At 42.0% G+C, this 17,031-nt stretch overlaps 1 protein-coding gene across 2 annotated transcripts in view; it reads right to left on the reverse strand.

Annotated features, from left to right (window-relative positions):
* The window catches only part of PARD3B (par-3 family cell polarity regulator beta), a 391,422-nt gene that overhangs the window by 5,436 nt on the left and 368,955 nt on the right, over window positions 1-17,031 (reverse strand). The window lies entirely within an intron of this gene.

Raw genomic sequence — 17,031 nt, forward strand, 5'->3', positions numbered from 1 at the left:
CTTAACTTGTGATACTTTTGAAATGGCAAAAATAATTGTTCTCACAGACATGCCACCAGAGCATCCTCAAAAGTTCAATTTAATTAGGAGTTTTTGCCAGTCTGACTGCAAATGTCTTTGCACTTTGGACAAAACCCCTCATTGACTGCACAGGAAGCTTCTCTCCAAATGAGAGCTTAGGGAAGAAGACAGAGGTTTGACCCAAAACAGGGGCTGGAAGTTGATCAATTATATAGATCAATTACACCTGCTCTGTGTCTTTGGGACTGAACTCATCAACTGTTTAAATATTCTTTGCATAGATTATGAAAAAAGTAATCATTCTGGTACAACAGATCAGGTGTTCAAAATTTGTCAATGACTCTCTTGTTCACACAGAGATTTTACAAGCATGCTCCTTCTTTCTTAACCTGGGCTCCCAGACTCCGCTGGAACTTGTTTAACATGTAGTAAAACAAAACATGTGGTTTTCTGCTGCACTCGTTTAAGCCCATGGGGTAAATCACGGACATAGGCAATGAACAAACATTATCTGCCTTGAAATGAACCTACAATTCTCCTCCTGGAATAACTTAGTGCAAATGTTTCCTGTTTAAAATGGAAAGAGCAAAAGGAAGCATTCCAGGCCTTGGACTTTTAGGACCCTATGCTCCCCAGAGACTTTCTGCTTTAAAAACAGAACATTATAAAAGACAGGCACTCCCAGCTTCCCCCCCACCTCCTGGTGAGACAGTCCAGACAAAGTGCTGAAGGGCCTGAAGCCACTCTCTGAGATACCAAACCACTCTTAACCGTACGTACTGAGACAATTACCGTCACTGCTCACACACCTACACCTTGCAACAAAGCCTCATTTCCAGAGCAGCCCAAAGAGCTGCTCCACGATTTTTTCCACATGCATGAAGGCTTGTTCACTAGCCAGTCCCATCACACTCAGCTTTAATGCCTCTGTGCACAAATACGTACTTCCAAATACAATCATAAAAGGTTCTGCTATGGTAGGTACTGCTTTGTGTCAAGCAGCACACCAAGAGGAACAAATGTCAAACCTACACCCATCACCTTTTAATATAAGGATCATGCTCAAAATCCTGTACATTGGTTTTATAAGGTGTTCTCATCGGCAGCTATCATCAATGAAACTCTTGTGGATCACATTAAAAAAGGACTGAGCTTGGAACCTGACCCAGAATTCACTGAAAACCCAGTGGTAGCTTTTGGACAGAGTTTTAACTGCAAATTGTACTACTCTAAAAAACAAATTCAGGATGAATTGGCACCAAAATGATGGCTGACAATGGGACTGAGCCACCAGCATGACATACTGAGCCTCCAGTACATAACTCATGCCTCAACTGACACCAGAGTTCTGCAAGATGCAGGAAAAGAGGGGTGCTTTGCCATCCAGCCAAAAGAGCTGTTCCCAGGAAAACTCAGCCAGCCCAGTTTTAGGAATGAGTGTTACACTGCTGCCACAGAAGTTGTGACTGTGCAGAGGGTTGTGCACTCAGGCTGCTCTGGCCCAGGACTGTGAAGTGAAGATGTGCCTAGGCAATCAAAGTGTGCCAGACCTGATAAATGGCCCCAGGCTGCCTGAGCTGATGCCATCAGATCTCCATTGCTGTTCCCTCTCCTAGCAAACTAAATCCACCACCGCTTCACTTACAGCTAACACCATCTGTGGCTGAACAACACGTGGGAAGAGCAAAATCTTTCTTTAAAAGATAGAACCCCAAGTTGTTCACTGTCAGCACCAGTTTCCTTTCTCTGAGGGAAAAACACCCATAGCAGGTGTAATTCTTGAGTGTCCTGCCCAGAGTCATGACAGGTTGTACACAGAGACCTGACAGGAATCCACTTCACACGAACCTTTTAGGAAAGCCCCAGGAAGACAGGGGTATGTGAATTATTTTAGCAGCCTTGGGGATAATACAAGCAGTAATATAGCCAACAATTAGCAGAATTTTTGCCTGAGTACAACCTTGGGAAACACTGGTAACTGTCGAAAAGGCTGACTCTGGGCAGCATGACTGAGGGAGATTTCACAGAAGATATCCTCATGGCTGCTCCACACTCCAGCTCGCTTTCTCTAGCAATCCCAGTGGGTGTTACACTCACAGGTACACAAGCTACAATGACAACACTTTTTTTCCCTTTTATGACCAGCACAGCATGTTGAAGCCAAATTATTTCCCAAGGATTCATTCTTCCTCACCTACCACCCAAGCCTGGTGAAGTTCATTCTCAGGGAGCTGCTCAAAGTGCAACCAACCAGCCTACAGAATCTCCATGAACCTCTAACTGACCAGTCTTAAAAAACAGGAAAAAACTGCCCTTCCCTCCTCAAGTGTGACAAATTAAGCATCAGAAAGTTACTCTTAGTAAGGTAAAAGAAACAACTGCAAATACCAAGCTCTGCCTGCAGAAATGATGTCACCATTAGCCGTAAGTCTGGGACACTGAGGGCAGTTCCCAGCAGGAAGAGGACAGCTCCTTTGAACCAACACCCTTCTCACTCGATAGCTCACGGTGTAAAAGTACATGCTGTTGTTTATCCTTAAAGAAATTGCCAAAACAAAACAAACCAAACACTTTCTACTTGGCAGTCCCTTGTAGATGCTGTGCTTGTTTCTGCAAGAAGGAAAACAACTCCTACCTTTTCCCTCAGCAGACACTACCACCTTTGAGGAGGTCCTAATGAAATTCTTCTCCTCTCTGCACTGTTTTTGTTGGCTTCTGATGAGTTCAGAGTTCACAGGGCCATATCACACCTCCCCAGTGACCCATGGTGTGGGGGTCAAAACAATAATCTCAAGTGGAAAATCAGTGACCCAGGGGAGTGATCAAAAATCCACAAATTGGGTCAAGCAGGTCCAGCCACTCAAAAGGACCAGGCCAGGACCGTGCCCTCTGAGAGGACATGCTGAGTAGGAGCTGCTCTGACTGTCAGCTGTTTTCCAGATTTTTGGCCATTTGTTTGACCTGGGGATACAGTGCAATTAATGGCAGGCAGAAGGCAGGGAAGCTGACACAACATCCTGGGAAGGAACTGATCTCAGAGCTCAAAACCTGGTTTTGCTGATAGTTCAGCCCTGCTGGGTCCCACTGGAAAGTGCATTATGGATGTGGGTCTAGCTAAAAGCAGCGGCTGCTGCTGCAGGAAGCAATTGAATGAAGGGAGAGAGAAGCACCAGGCTCCACAAAGGACTGAAACTGGTGGGGCAGAAAGAAAACACTTCTCAAAAATGTCATGAGCAAGGTGTCCCTTAAAATGGTTCCCCTTCTGCTTTGAGGAAGTAAAGTCTCATCCTCCTTCCCCTGCAGAGAAATTACACATCACATACAGGCAGTTGTGAACGTTTCACTTCATATGCTGGTTTGCAGCTCTACCAGTTTATCTTTTAAAATGATTCACCAGTTAACAACTGTGATCCATTTTGAGCATTAGGAGCACAAAGTAGACTTGTCCAAGAAAAGCAGATAATTTGTGACTGATATTCAATTAATGTGTTGTTATTTTCTCTATGACAGGTAAAGCCTAAAGCAGGTTTGTTTTTCTCTCTGCTTTATTTACCTTCCAAGCACAAAAAATTGGGTATCTTCTAGCTTCACTGCAGAATTTTTAAGAGCTTCTGAGTTTATTTAAAACTGAACCACAGGATTTGGAACACTTAGGAAAGACTTCCTTTACCCAAAATACTATTTAGTGACAGGTATCTGAAGGTTTCCTCTTTTTTTTTTAACCCCCGTTTTAGCTATTCTTCAACTGTGGAAAATCTTACAGAGTAGACTGGCATAAATACCTGATGCTTCAAAAACCTAATCAGAAAAAAAAAATTACATTTCAGGTTTACTGCATTTCATTGATAACCTCCATTTGCAGGTCACCTTTAACATCCTTGGAGACATGTGCTTGGGCTATCTGAAAGGAAAGGAAAGCAAAATGAAGGTCTAACTGCTCGTGCTGTGCCCCATCACGTTGGGGGTTTGGATTTCATTGTGACAAAGGGTTTTTCTTCCCTCTGTTCTATAGGGAAAGTCACAGAGGTCACCCTCTTAGTACCTGGTAAAAAGCAAGGAAGGGAATGCTCTCTTCTTACATCACTATCTCCTCCTTGCTGCTGAGGGAATATTTTGCAAGGGATATAATCTCACAAGAAAACCTGCCTTCTTACTTTGTTAGAGAGTACTTCTTGAAATAAACTTCAAAGACAGCCACAGACTAAGTAGCAAATGGAAAGCCCACATTTGGCTGCAGTCTCTTTCATGTCTAAGCAAGACATACAGAGACTCTGGGTGATGGCATCAGACAGCCCAGGCTGTGATTAAAGAACAGGAGAAAGCAACAAGATCCTATCTGTGTCCAAATTCTCAGTGAAGAACTCCACTGTATGCAGTGTGATTGTGTGATGTTTGTTCTCAGCCAGGAGGAACTACTTTTAAAGAAGAAAAGAGAAGCTGATGTAAGAATTAAATTATGCAAACAAACAATCTTGAAGTATCAAATACATTACACTGTGTCTTTATAAAGCTCTTCTCAACAAACACTAAAAACAATTAACTGAAAAGATCACGTAGTGCCTATCTCTCCAGATAAAGTATTAAAGATACTGCAGTGCTGTTTGTAGTCAGTGGCTCTAAGAACTCCTGTTGCTTAATATTCAACATGCATATAACATAAATAAATTAATGAAATTTCAAATCACTGCAGATTTCAAAGAAATCACTGAGATGCATTAAGGTGGGTCTCTGTATCTTAATAGGTGAGATAATCCTATAATAAATATTCTTTGCCCTTTCAGATCAATACTCCCCACAGCCAAATAGAGGGTTTGCATTTAAAATTCACTGGGAATCAAATTTGGTATCTTAGTGCTGGGAAGAATCTGCAGCACAAGGAAGTGCTCTGTGGCTGCTGTCTGTGAGAGAGGCTTGTACCCCACAGAAGAAGGCAGATGTCTTGCAATGTCATACTAACCTCTACCACACCATACACACTTTATTTATGGGCTGAGCTGGTGGAGGTGCTTCCTTCTCCTGTTCTTTTATCAACAATACAAGGCTGAAAAATCAGATAACATAAACGAATACAATCCCTGGCTCTCATGTAGCACATGCCATGCAGAGAGAGCTGTTTTTAGTTTGAGGACTGTGTTTGGAATTCCTTCAGTGTCAGGTTTCCAGTTACCAGACCCTCTTCCCTGGGCCAGGCACGACTGCGGTCGGACTGGATTAGCAGAACACTCTGCAATGTATATTACACAGCCCTGACTTCTACAGGCTTTGCAGACCCATAAAAATAATGATCTTTTAATGACCTGCATTTCAAGGTGGTGGGGGTGTGTGTGTGAATGGGGGGTGTAATAGTGGAAGAATCTCTCTTCCCTTTTTAAAGAATTCCTATTTGGTTTTGGTTTGGAGAAGGACGAGTCCAAATAAGTTTGAAATTCGAGCAATACATTCCAGATGCAATGCAGGCAGGCCTGATTCTCCTGTCTTGCATACACTTTTGCAAAGTCTAAAGTGGTGCTAACTGGCCCAAATATAAGAATTTATCTGCACAGTTTCTCTCTCTCTTCAATATTACAGCTTAAAATATTTAGAAACAAACAGTTAAAGCACCACAATCCCAGCAGGTAAGTGCAGAGAAGTGTTTATATTTCTCTAGTTGAAGTTCAGCCTTAAAGCAACTGGAGAACTGAGTCCTTTATTGTTTGCAGAGGGCCACACCACAGAGGTGTTGGGCCCCAGCTGCTCCCTGGGCCATTTTTAGCAATTGGAGATATTCAGGTGTCACGCTTGCTTTTACATCTAAGACCAAGTGTACAATTTAGTCATGTACCAGCTTTCCATGCAGGAGAGCAGACTGCAGAAACAACAGTAAGACAGGCAAGCAGTGTCTGACAGGTCTAAAACTTTTCTGTAAGATTAGGTATGACTTCTTATGACAGCACGAACAACTTATTTTGTCTGCCAGAAAATAGATTGTTCTCAATCCCTAATGGAGCAAACTATGTCACAGATTAGTTAACATCAGAATTTAGAGTACCATTAAATTAAACTCCCTCCCATCAGCAACCAAACCATAAGACAGCGTTGCTGCTTTGCTCCAGCATTAGTTTAGTTTCCACAGCAAATCTCAGACCAGTTTCTGATAATCTCATCCTGCAGGCAAAGCTCCCCTTGCTCTCCTTCCCTAAATCCAACCTACAAATATAGGAACTGTGACAACCAGGATTAAAACCCTGAAATCAACAAAAACAAAACTTGAAATGTGCTAGCTGGTGCTCTATAAATGCCTAAAAAGCATTCACAACAACCAGTGCAATAATCCTTCCTACTCAATTCCTCACTTGTTTTGTTCATATGCTCTCAGGCATGGTACATCTCTTCTACCAGAAGGCATAAAATAAAGTAGCACCTATTGAACAAGACATTGCTATTCTGTGATCTCCTCAAGCTTAAAGGGATCTTAAGTAGATTGGTACTTTAAGTAGCGAGTCATTACAACATGTGTCATTTCAGATGTTCCTCATTATTCAGCACAACATAATGCCGTGTGAGTCATTAACCTCTGGGCACTGGTAACCCACTCTCAATGCTAAGCAGTCATGCTTGTTGCTCAGGAACCCCCATGCTCCGCTGGGGAGAGACCTGGCTGAGATTTCAAGGTCCCTTTGGTCTTTTGTTTTGCAGATCAGTGGGGACCAAAAGCTCTTCCTATAGACTAAAAGAGTTCTTGGCCTTTGGTCTTCTGAGTCACATTTCTGAGAAGATGCTAACCAAGTTACGTTGGAGGGGAGAAAACTTCTTTTTAAAGGACATATGCTTCTTAAGCCAGCAAGAGAAGCAACTGTTTAGGCTTCTCGGTTGAATTTTGCATTTAAATGCAAATTCAAATGAATACAAAAAAAGTACTGCCACTACTGGAGCAAGATGCTGAAGTGAAAGCTGTGCTATGGTAACACTTGCCCTGTCTTACTGTGTAGCAACTCCCAACAGACAGGGGGACCCTGCTCCCCCTGCCCTGAGAACAGGCAGCTGCCTTCCTCAAGAGCAGGCAGTCTGGGAGAGGGGAGTGGGATGCAGAGGTGAGACCCCAACACTTCAGCTTCAGTGCAGCAGCAGCACAAAAGGCAGAAATACCACCCAGACCCCTTTGCCTCATCCCAACCCCTACTGGAGGTCTCTGCTTTTTTGAAGGCTATCTGAGTAGAAATTACGGAGTCTGTGGTGATTTAGGAGCTTTTAATTTGATTTAAAAGAAATTCTGTTGCCATAGTCAAAATTGCTTTTCAGAAGGAATTGATCACAGTCCAGAAGAGCTCCTCCCCAGCAGGGAAACCTCTGCCCTTTGCCTGCCCATTCAGAGCACAACTGCTATCCACGCTGGTTTTGTGGAGTGCTTTCAGAAATGCATAAACCCAAATTCTACCCTGTTCTCATTTTTCATTCGAAATGAATTTAAAGCATGGTGACCATTCAGCTGAACTATTCAAATGATTTTCAACTAATAACAGAAATCATTAAAAGAATCTTCCTAAGTAATAATAACCTGGGCCCAGGTCTTTACTATTCAGCCACTGGGACCTTAACATGCTGTCTGATCTTTAGTGGGCTAGTAAAAACCTGTAAGAAGTGGTTATTAATGTTATTACCAAGCTTTTAGGCTTTTTTTTTTCCTCTTAGAGCATTTCTCATTTAAATTAAAGCACTCCTTGCAGCACTTTCTCCCATTGCCATGATGAAGTATGGCTGTCAATTCTGCCTCCAATGGCACAAACTGGGTAGTAAAACCATGCTTCAGTAAAAAAGGAATACGTAGCTGGTTATTTTTTCCTTCAATGTTTCTTTCTGGTCCAGACATTCTGTAAAACTCACTGTGACAAATCATTCTTTTTTTTTTTTTTTTTCCTTTTGTAACAAAGGCAAAGCTCAAGACCCAGAGAAGAAGGATGGCTGTTTGGGGGAGGGAGCAAGAGGTACCTTAAAAACAAGCAGCTCTTATTTCTTTCTTCAGGCAGTATTTCAGTCCCCATTGTTTCCCTACTGCTCATGTACTGATTTTCTCCTAAATAGCACAAACAGCCTGTAAGTACATCCTCCCCCAATATTTTCTTTTGTTAGAACCTTTCATTTCTATACAGGCATTAGATTATACATTTCCTGGCTTGCCGCACTCCATTAACACTCTGGTAACCACCCATTTTCCAGCTAGCCATTAAACACCACCTTTCATAATTGAGATTTAAAGGCTCAGGGCATGATAAACAGCTGAAGTTATAACTTTACAGCTGCCTCTACAGAAGTGTGTAAATCTCCAGATTTGGATAGGCAAATCAGTTAATTAGACTTGCATTAAGCCACAAACTTTGCGGGTGCTCTGACAGCAGATGTCCTGAAGTTGTGCTTTAAATAACAAGGGTCAGACCCTCAATCTCACGGGGCTGGGACAGACGGAAACGTCCCACCCGGAGCCCAGGGAGCGGTAGCGCTGAGCGCAGCTGCTGTGACTCGCAGCCGGCCCCAGCGCCCATCCCAGCTGTGTTTGTGCTGGCTCCTTCCTGCAGAGCTCCTGCACTTACACCAGCAGCAGCAACTCCCGGCTGGCCCCGCTCTACCTGCTCCACCTTTTCTGCCCGTCAGCTCACAGGCTGCTCTCAAAGCAGGACCCACGAGATTTGGGACTGAGCAGAGCTTCCCCCTGCCCCCACCTGCAGCTGAGGACACTTCACGTGCATGACCCTGCGTCACTGCTGGCCAGTAGAAGTTCAGAACTGGTGACATTCGGAGCTGCAGCCACTAGTCTCTTTAGGGGCATGGGCAGTAAGAGGTTAAACTCCGGTCGTGAGGCCCAAGGGCCTGTGCTCCACCTATGCACGAGTTATCTCCCTGTTGCCGCATTTAAAAATACTGTATGTAATTAACTGTTATCAGGTTGTTAAGCAGCGTGCTGAAGTGTGAACTTATCATTCAATTGTTTCCTTTATTTACAAAGCCCTGCCATTCTCTTAGGCAGCAGCCTGGGACAGGCTGTTGACTTGCTCAGGAGTTGATGAGGAGGGTTTGGCGAGCCAGATCCTGGGAGCAGAAGCAGATTCTGGAGAAGTGAGACACAGACGAGAATCTGCAAGCACCCCCTCAAGATGTCCTGTAGAACAGCTGTGCTTGAAAGAGACACGCACACATGGCACCACTGCCAAGTACATCACTGTGAGGTTGCTTTGAGACCTGAACCACTGAGTATGGAGGAAATGCAAAATACAGCTTCCAACTGCTTTATGGGCACAGGTGGAGTTTTTACTCATGTATATGGTATTAGCTCTAATAGCAATAGATATACACAAATATGTTCCATTCCCACATGAAAACAACATAACTGCTGACTTTCATACACATCTGAGCTCAGCTCTTCCCTATTTAATTTGCTGGACATTGTTTCCTTAAGCAAATCTGGAAGTCAGAGGTCATTGCGTTAGACCACAAGATGGAGGTGGGTGTACAGGACAACAGCACAAGATGCCACAACCTCCACTGTCCTCTCTGCCTCCTTCAGCAAGGACTAGGCTTGGATTCCTAGAACCCATCACATTTTTTACCACTATCCTCTCCTGGCCTGGCTACTGCTCTCTTCTTCACTTTCCTTGCCAGCAGCGCCAGCCCTGGCAGTGCCAGCCAGGTGTCCCAAATGACATGAGACATCATCAGATTTGTGTGATTTTCTTCCATGCATTCCTGGCCTGGGGCAGCACCATGCACCCACAGCAGGATTTATGTGTATGGTCCCTGGGCATGCAGCATCCTTTGCTCTTTGGGAACTGGTGTATTCACCAATGTCCCTGATCTACATGCATCCTCCCCAACACTTCAAATAAACGAGATGTGTAGCTTCTAAACAAACTTCCGTGCCATCTGCACACTGTGCTGCATGACAGACAACAAGATAAAATTTGCAACAGCAAAGATCTTAGAGCAAAACAACCTTTTAGAGAAAGCAAGTACAGGCTGTTGTAACAGTTCTATCAGCTTAGTTATGTATCTAGAACAGGAGACATCAGGTTCCTGAAGTTGAAAGAGGAGCACACAGCTGAAGAAAGAAAAAAAAACGCTTTAAAGACACACCAAAACACTGCATCCTTGGCAAAGGAATGTCAATAGCTGGGAATTAGTGATACCTGAGAGAGGTGACAGCATAGCACTTAGAATACAGGGTAGAGGCAAGCCAGCATTGAGACAGAGAGAGGTTTTGGACAGCACTACCTGGTATGGACTTCAATTTATTTTGAAAGGACACATCTGCAACAAAGTCTTACGTGCAGGACTCTATGCTGGCAGCAGCTTCAGCTGACATTACAAGGAACAGCACCACAATCAAAGAGGCATCCCCACCCACCCAGGAAGACTGCTGTGTGCCATCACTGAGAAACAGAGAAGCAAGAGTGCTTCCGGATATGAACCTGGTAAGAACCTGGCCAAGATTCTAGACAGCACATCTCAATTTGGCTGGGAGAAAAAAAATTAAATAAAACCACCCTCTAACTTGAAACAATCTTTTACATAATGAATCAATCAATTATCTGTGCTCTAGTATGTTCAAATCAAGGGAATCATCATTGAAAATAACAACCAATTTATATAGCTCATTTAAAGCCACAGTAAGCTAGGCTGCTGATTCACTAATGAACAATAAAGGTCACTACTATAATATCTCTCCAAGTATTTTCAGATTGTGTAGTGTGATAGACTTGAAGTGGCAAGCTCATAAAAAGCCCATCAAGATACTTTGCAGGGGGAAGTAAAGATGGAAAAACATCTGTGCTTTGCCTGGATACCAGACTGAGAAGGAATAACTTCGATGCAGCGAAGAACTTTGTGCCCCAGACTCGTCCAGCCCCAGCCAAAGCCTCTGGATGTCAATGGAAGCATTTCAATGATCTTTGGATTGGGCTTTTGTATAGAATGGTATCTGCAAGGGGAGGAAAGGGCAGGGAGAGAATGAAACATCTGTATCCTGGAATGAAATCAGGAAGTTAAGGCTTGACAGCCTTAGACAGCAAATAAATTGTACCTCGGGTACTAAACGTAGGTTGCTGAAATGCCTCACTTCAAGTGGAAACATTCCTTTACAGTTGTGTCTTTCAGGTATTCAGAGAAAGGCCTGACCAGAATGCTGCTAATTTATGTTTTACTTTTTGAGTGCCCATGATCTAGAAAATGGTACATACATGCAATTACAAAGAAAGAAGATATTCTGCCAAGATGAACAGCACACCTCTGCTCTGTGGATGTTAGATCCATGATCATTAACAGTGTGGCAACTGGGGCAATGTAGCAGAGCGTACCCTAATCTGCAGCATCATGTCTGGACTATTACCAGAACCAGATGTTTCAGAGGAAGCTGCAATTCGTGGACAATTAATAGTTTGCAAAGGTCTTAGAGCATAAAAGAACCTCACCCTTCCTCCTCAGATGTTAACTCAAACAAAAGCAACTGTTGGTCTCAGCTTGGGTTTGCAGAAAGGTGCAGGTTTCAGAAACACAAAACACTTGATGACATTTCTGTACTTGCAGATGTTGATATTAAAAAACCCCAAACATGATCATATTTAACCTTGACAGACCTACTATTTGAAGCCTATAGGAAAAAAGTACAATGGAGTAGAGAGAGCCTGTGGTGAGTTGAGAAAGATGTCTTTTCCAAATCCCAATGTTAAATCTTTAATGCTGACTTGGATTCCTCTTGGGAAAAAAAAAAAAAGAAAGAAAAAAAATGTGTAATTCTGCTGCCAGTAAAATAGGATTTTCTTTAAAAGAACTTTGCAACATTTCAAAGGCCCTGCTTTTTAATGAACAAAAAGTAAAAGAGATAAACATCATATTATATCAAGCAGCTACAATATAATCCATTTCTCAAGAACATCATTACAATTTCTAAATCAGAAAAGCACAAAGTACCAATGCCATTTTGAGGATGCGAAATCGTCTCTGTATACTAAAGTTCCTTGAAAAACTTATAAAACTTGTGGTATAAACTAGCACAACTGAAAATGAAATATCTAAGGAGGAAAAGACCAGGGTTAAGGGTTCTGTATTGATTTTTTTCTCCCTCACATTGAGATTAAAGCGATTTCAGCTGGGACCCAGAATTACAGATGTAATTATAATTTCCATTTATATTTTTAGACTGTGTACAAAGAAGTGTAATAATGGACAGCTGAACATTTTCCATTGTTCATTAAAAATGAAATGTTTCTGATGAAATCTCTGTAAGACCAAGTACCACTGCAGCAATCTCTCAGTAACAGATCTTGCTTCTGATGTTTGGTGAGGAGAGACAAGGGAGAGTTGCCACCCCCTCATACAAAGAAATCAAACCAAAATGACATTAGGTTGTTATTCCCCTCAATAATACTAAAGAGATTTCACGTTAAGATTAGTAACAAGTCTTTTCAAAGAAAAAGTCAAATTATCATTAAATAACCTTTCCTGACATTATTTACAGAGTAGGTAACACAAAGCATTGCATTAAGGAGGCATTATTTAAACCACATAAGGTGTAGGGAGTGAAAAAGAGGAATTTCTCCAAGATGGCCTGTCTGCCATCCTTCCTTCATCCTTTACAATGTCCATTTAAGCCCAGGTTTCCTGGAGCTCTCTGATAGCAAATAACTGCTATTGAAAAGCAAATTGTATTCAAGGTAAAGCAGGTGCTTAAGTGCTCTGATGGATCTGGGCCTAAAAATTCAAGTTGTAAACCCCAACTCAATTTCAAATGACTAATTGAATTTGCCTTTCTTTTTTTTTTTTTAATTCCCTTTTGTTTTAAACCGATCTGCTCTGTGCTTTCTGCCACAAAGTGTGGTGCAGTCAGTACCACAGCACAGCCCATCCCACCACGCTGCTCCCTCTTGCCATTCCAGAGGGGTGAGGAGATCCACACAGAAACACTCAAAAATGCTCAAACCCAGCACTGGCATGTTCAGGCAGCCTAAATTCAGCCTAATTCCCGAGTCAGTGAGAAACCCAGATGCCTTCAGAGACCTCTACAAAGCTAATTAGAAGACTACCAGAAGTCTACACACAGAGAAGCCACATGGGTTTTCTGAGCACGGCTACTGGGACCCTCAAAGCTTTTAACTGATTCTGGAAATCTTTAATCGCTGAATGTACAGCTGTAAAGTGTGTTTGCTGTCTGAGCATCTTTGGAGGAAGCACTGTTAGCATCCTTTTTCCTACATGCTTTGTCCCAGCTATTGTGTTGGCTGGTTGAGTTCAGTTCAAGAGTGTATCACTATTATCTCCTTAAGAAAGCAAAACAAGGGAAGAAACTGTGGCCATACCATGCTTGTAAAAATACATTCTTTCTATACTGAAGACAAGTCAGTTCTCAGTAAACAAACATACCTTTTCTTTAAAGCATAGGATCTCAGATTGAACCAAAACTCATAGCAAAATGCTAAATGAGGGTCCAAAACCTGGAGACACATGGGTATATATACAGCAGTGCACTAACTAGCCCCTAGATCCAAGCAAGAATCCAGTCAAATGAATTTTCACTGTGAAATCATCCTGAGATTGGTTTTTCTTGCCAGATTTTGCCATGATCTATGACAGACTGCTCTCAAAGCAGCTCCCCTCACCTGTAAAACAAGAGCTATTTTTCTACTTTAAATGAAGGAAAGTGCCAGCTACTCAATATCCAAGGACCCCTGTGGGCTTGGGGTTTTGCTTGATAATCTGGGCTGGGTTTTGTTCACACATTTCCTGCCCTTTGGATGGAACTCTGACTGCCAATTTCCAAGGCACGGACTCAGACTATCTAGTGCACAGATCCAATCTCCTTGCTGAATTACATCTGGGGTGGAACAAAAATGGCAGATAATTCACTTTCTATTACAGTTAACACTCTCCTCCACTTGCTTCCCACGTATGTTATACAGTAGATGTGTTTGCATGTTCTGCTCTATTTTTTCAGCTGTTGCAAGCACATAAGCTATCAATTACACTCTATGCAGAGAGAAGATAATGATTTGAGGAACGGCTTCCCGTTTATATAACTCCTCACCTCATCACTGCTCAAACATCTAAATGAATGCTTTTGGGCAAGAGGCCTGAAGTAGAGAGATTCCTTAGGTGCTCTCTTCCCTGCCATTTCCCCCCTCATTGAATGGTTAATCAGAGCAGCATAATTCTTTAAAACTAATATTTATTCAAACAGCTGCAGGATCCCATCTGCTCACACAGAACAGAGGACAGAAGCAGCGGAGGCCACAGCAATACCAGGCAGAAGCCAGCAGAAGTTGTGTCAATATCTCTATATCCAGCCTAAGTTATGTTCGGCAGACAAAGATTTTGAGTAAAAACATTACCATTACCCTAAAGATGTGGTAAAGTTTTTAGCATATGCATGATGGTATTTAATATATTTTCAAAATAAAGCTTGCTGAAAGTCTGACTAGTGGCCTATGTGTTATTTAAGACCAACCACACGCCTACAAAGCTTTGCATATCCATGACATGCTCAATAGCTCATGCATATTTTTCCAAATAAGCATCCACAAAAGAACAGTATCACTGTGCATCTTATGCTTTGTTTATGCCATATTTGAAAGAACTGTTCCAGCAAAAAATTTTGCACAGGTGCTAAATGACAAAATCAGTGCTAATTTACATAACTATTAAATGCTAGAACAATGCAATCTTTTCCAAGCCTGGAAATGAGGGTAAAGATTCTTAAGAAAGCAGGAATTAATCTTCTCTAACAGGGTAGAATAGGAGTTTTAGCTCTGTGCTTGCTCTTAACAAAGTGACTGTTCCATAACCACTAGAGATCTGAATGTTTGCAATTCTTCAACAACCTTGAATCACATTCATTTTTAAGGACTACTTTTATTTCACTTATATTTGTGATAAGATTGGATGGGCTGAAGAAGAACACATAGAGCAGGAAAAGATGTATTTCTTTTGCTAGGATATCAAAAATCTGGAGAGAAACTGCTAACATTGGTGGGCAGAATTCTGGGGGAAAACAACAAGTAACCTAATCAGAGTTTGTCAAATTACTACCAGATTGACCCAGACAGCAAAGAAATCAAAAAGTATGCTTCAACAGTGGTTGCATTTCATCCTAAACTGACTGCAATCATTAGGAACACATCAACGGATTGCAGTGGTTCTGGACCAGGCTCATAACTAGCTTCTAGTAGTAAATTTCTGGCTGTTCTCAAGCTGGATCAACACATCCAAAGCATGACTTTCTAAAGCATCATACTTGAATAGCAACAAAAAAGCCTTCGGTGAATGTGAGCAAAGGCATTTGGACAAAGCCCTCTAAAATTGTGCATTTTCTCCTGATATATTTAAGACTTCTGTGAAGAGAAATTAAATATGTCACCTACTTATGAAATGGAAGCAGTTTGGCTGCCAATTGTCTGAACTGTGTTGAAACAGCTGCTCTAGCAACTGTTTTTACTATTAAATTCTTCAGCAACTCTCTTAATCCCAAATTAGATACCTCTTTCCTTTAATCACCAGTTTATATAAAAGCTCCTTCCTCGCAAGGCAGGGTTTCAGCAAGGATAACAAACAAGGGCAGGTCTGCTCAGTGCGCTGCCCTTGTGTTTCTGCACTCCTCACATCTCCCCCACCCTGTTTCTCATTTCTCGGTGGGTGGCACTCGGAGTGCTCACGACTCTGTCCCCTACATGTTTGTAAAAGAACACAGAACTAGATTTGAGGTCTTAGGATTTCACAGCTTGTCATTACCTTGCAGCATGCAATTAAGACTGTCCACATACAATCCACTTTCCTACTTCATCATAATCTTTCCTCTTTCCTAAACATGCACATAATTCATACCTGTAACTGACTCTCTTTAAATGGCTTGCTATTAGAGGCTTGAAACTTGCCATTGTGCCAACACACTGTCATGCAGGGCTGTGATTCTGGTGTGGGGTTTTTTTTCTGGTTGTTCTTTTTTTTATTTTCTTTTTCTTTTTTTCTGAGTCTGCAATGCAAAGCAAAGACTGGATGGAGACAAAGGAATTGAGACCTAACATGGAGAACTAAGTGCAGTCTGCCTCTGAGCAAAGGGTGCCACCGCAAAGCTGCTGTTTGCTCACAGGAGCATAGCTGAGCAATGACACAGCGTACAGGAGGTTCACACACAAAAATGAGAGCTGCAGGAAGCTTGCTCAAAAATTCCTAACCCAACATCCTCAAAAATAATACATATTTACACCTGATACTGTTGGCTTCCTACAATTTTTTCCTTTGTTAGGTGTTTTTAAAGCACGTTTGCTGACAGCCGTCTTTCAGCTGCACCTCTGGACGTGTTTATCAAGGGAAAGCCTAAGCCAAGAACTGCAGCAGAGTTGTCTTATTTCACAATGCTCTTTCTCACCTTTGCAGCCTAGAGCCCACACTTTTTGATGAGTTCGGAATTACAACTCAGCATAAGCAGCAATATTTTTATTCCAAATATCCGTACCTACAAAGCAGCCAGCCGAGCTTCCCAGTCCGCTGGTCTCCTGAGCCATTTCAATATCCATCTTAACAATGCAATGGATGTATTTGCATTTTGGAGCACACATCTTATTCCCCAGGTTTCACTCAGCACATCACTCTGTTGATGCATTCTATGGGATATATGCTTTTGGTTTTTAATTTAATCTTCTTCCTAATTTGCATTCACTTATCTTTTTTCCACAGATCCTTCATCTCAACCTAACCATTTTGTACTGACACTTTTTTTCTTTCATTAATATTTTGTTCCCTAACATTTGTTTTGTTCTTTTACTCACTGGAGGCATAGTTAATACAGCTTTCTTTTCTGAGGCAATGTCTCCAAGACTTCATTAAATTTTATAATATTAATTCAAGCCCTTTTGTTCAAATGCAATATTTTCCTCCATCTCCCATATTTTTAAGCATAATTTGGTGCCCTCAGTTTGAGTGGGAGGTCCTTATGCCTGATTATACACTAAAATTCATACCAGATCCATGTTTTCTGTAAATGTGACACTTGAAAGT

The sequence above is a fragment of the Melozone crissalis genome, unplaced genomic scaffold (assembly GCF_028551555.1).
Source record: "Melozone crissalis strain CALT ecotype California unplaced genomic scaffold, PUWL_Pcris_2 ptg000023l_1, whole genome shotgun sequence".
Lineage (NCBI taxonomy): Eukaryota > Metazoa > Chordata > Aves > Passeriformes > Passerellidae > Melozone > Melozone crissalis.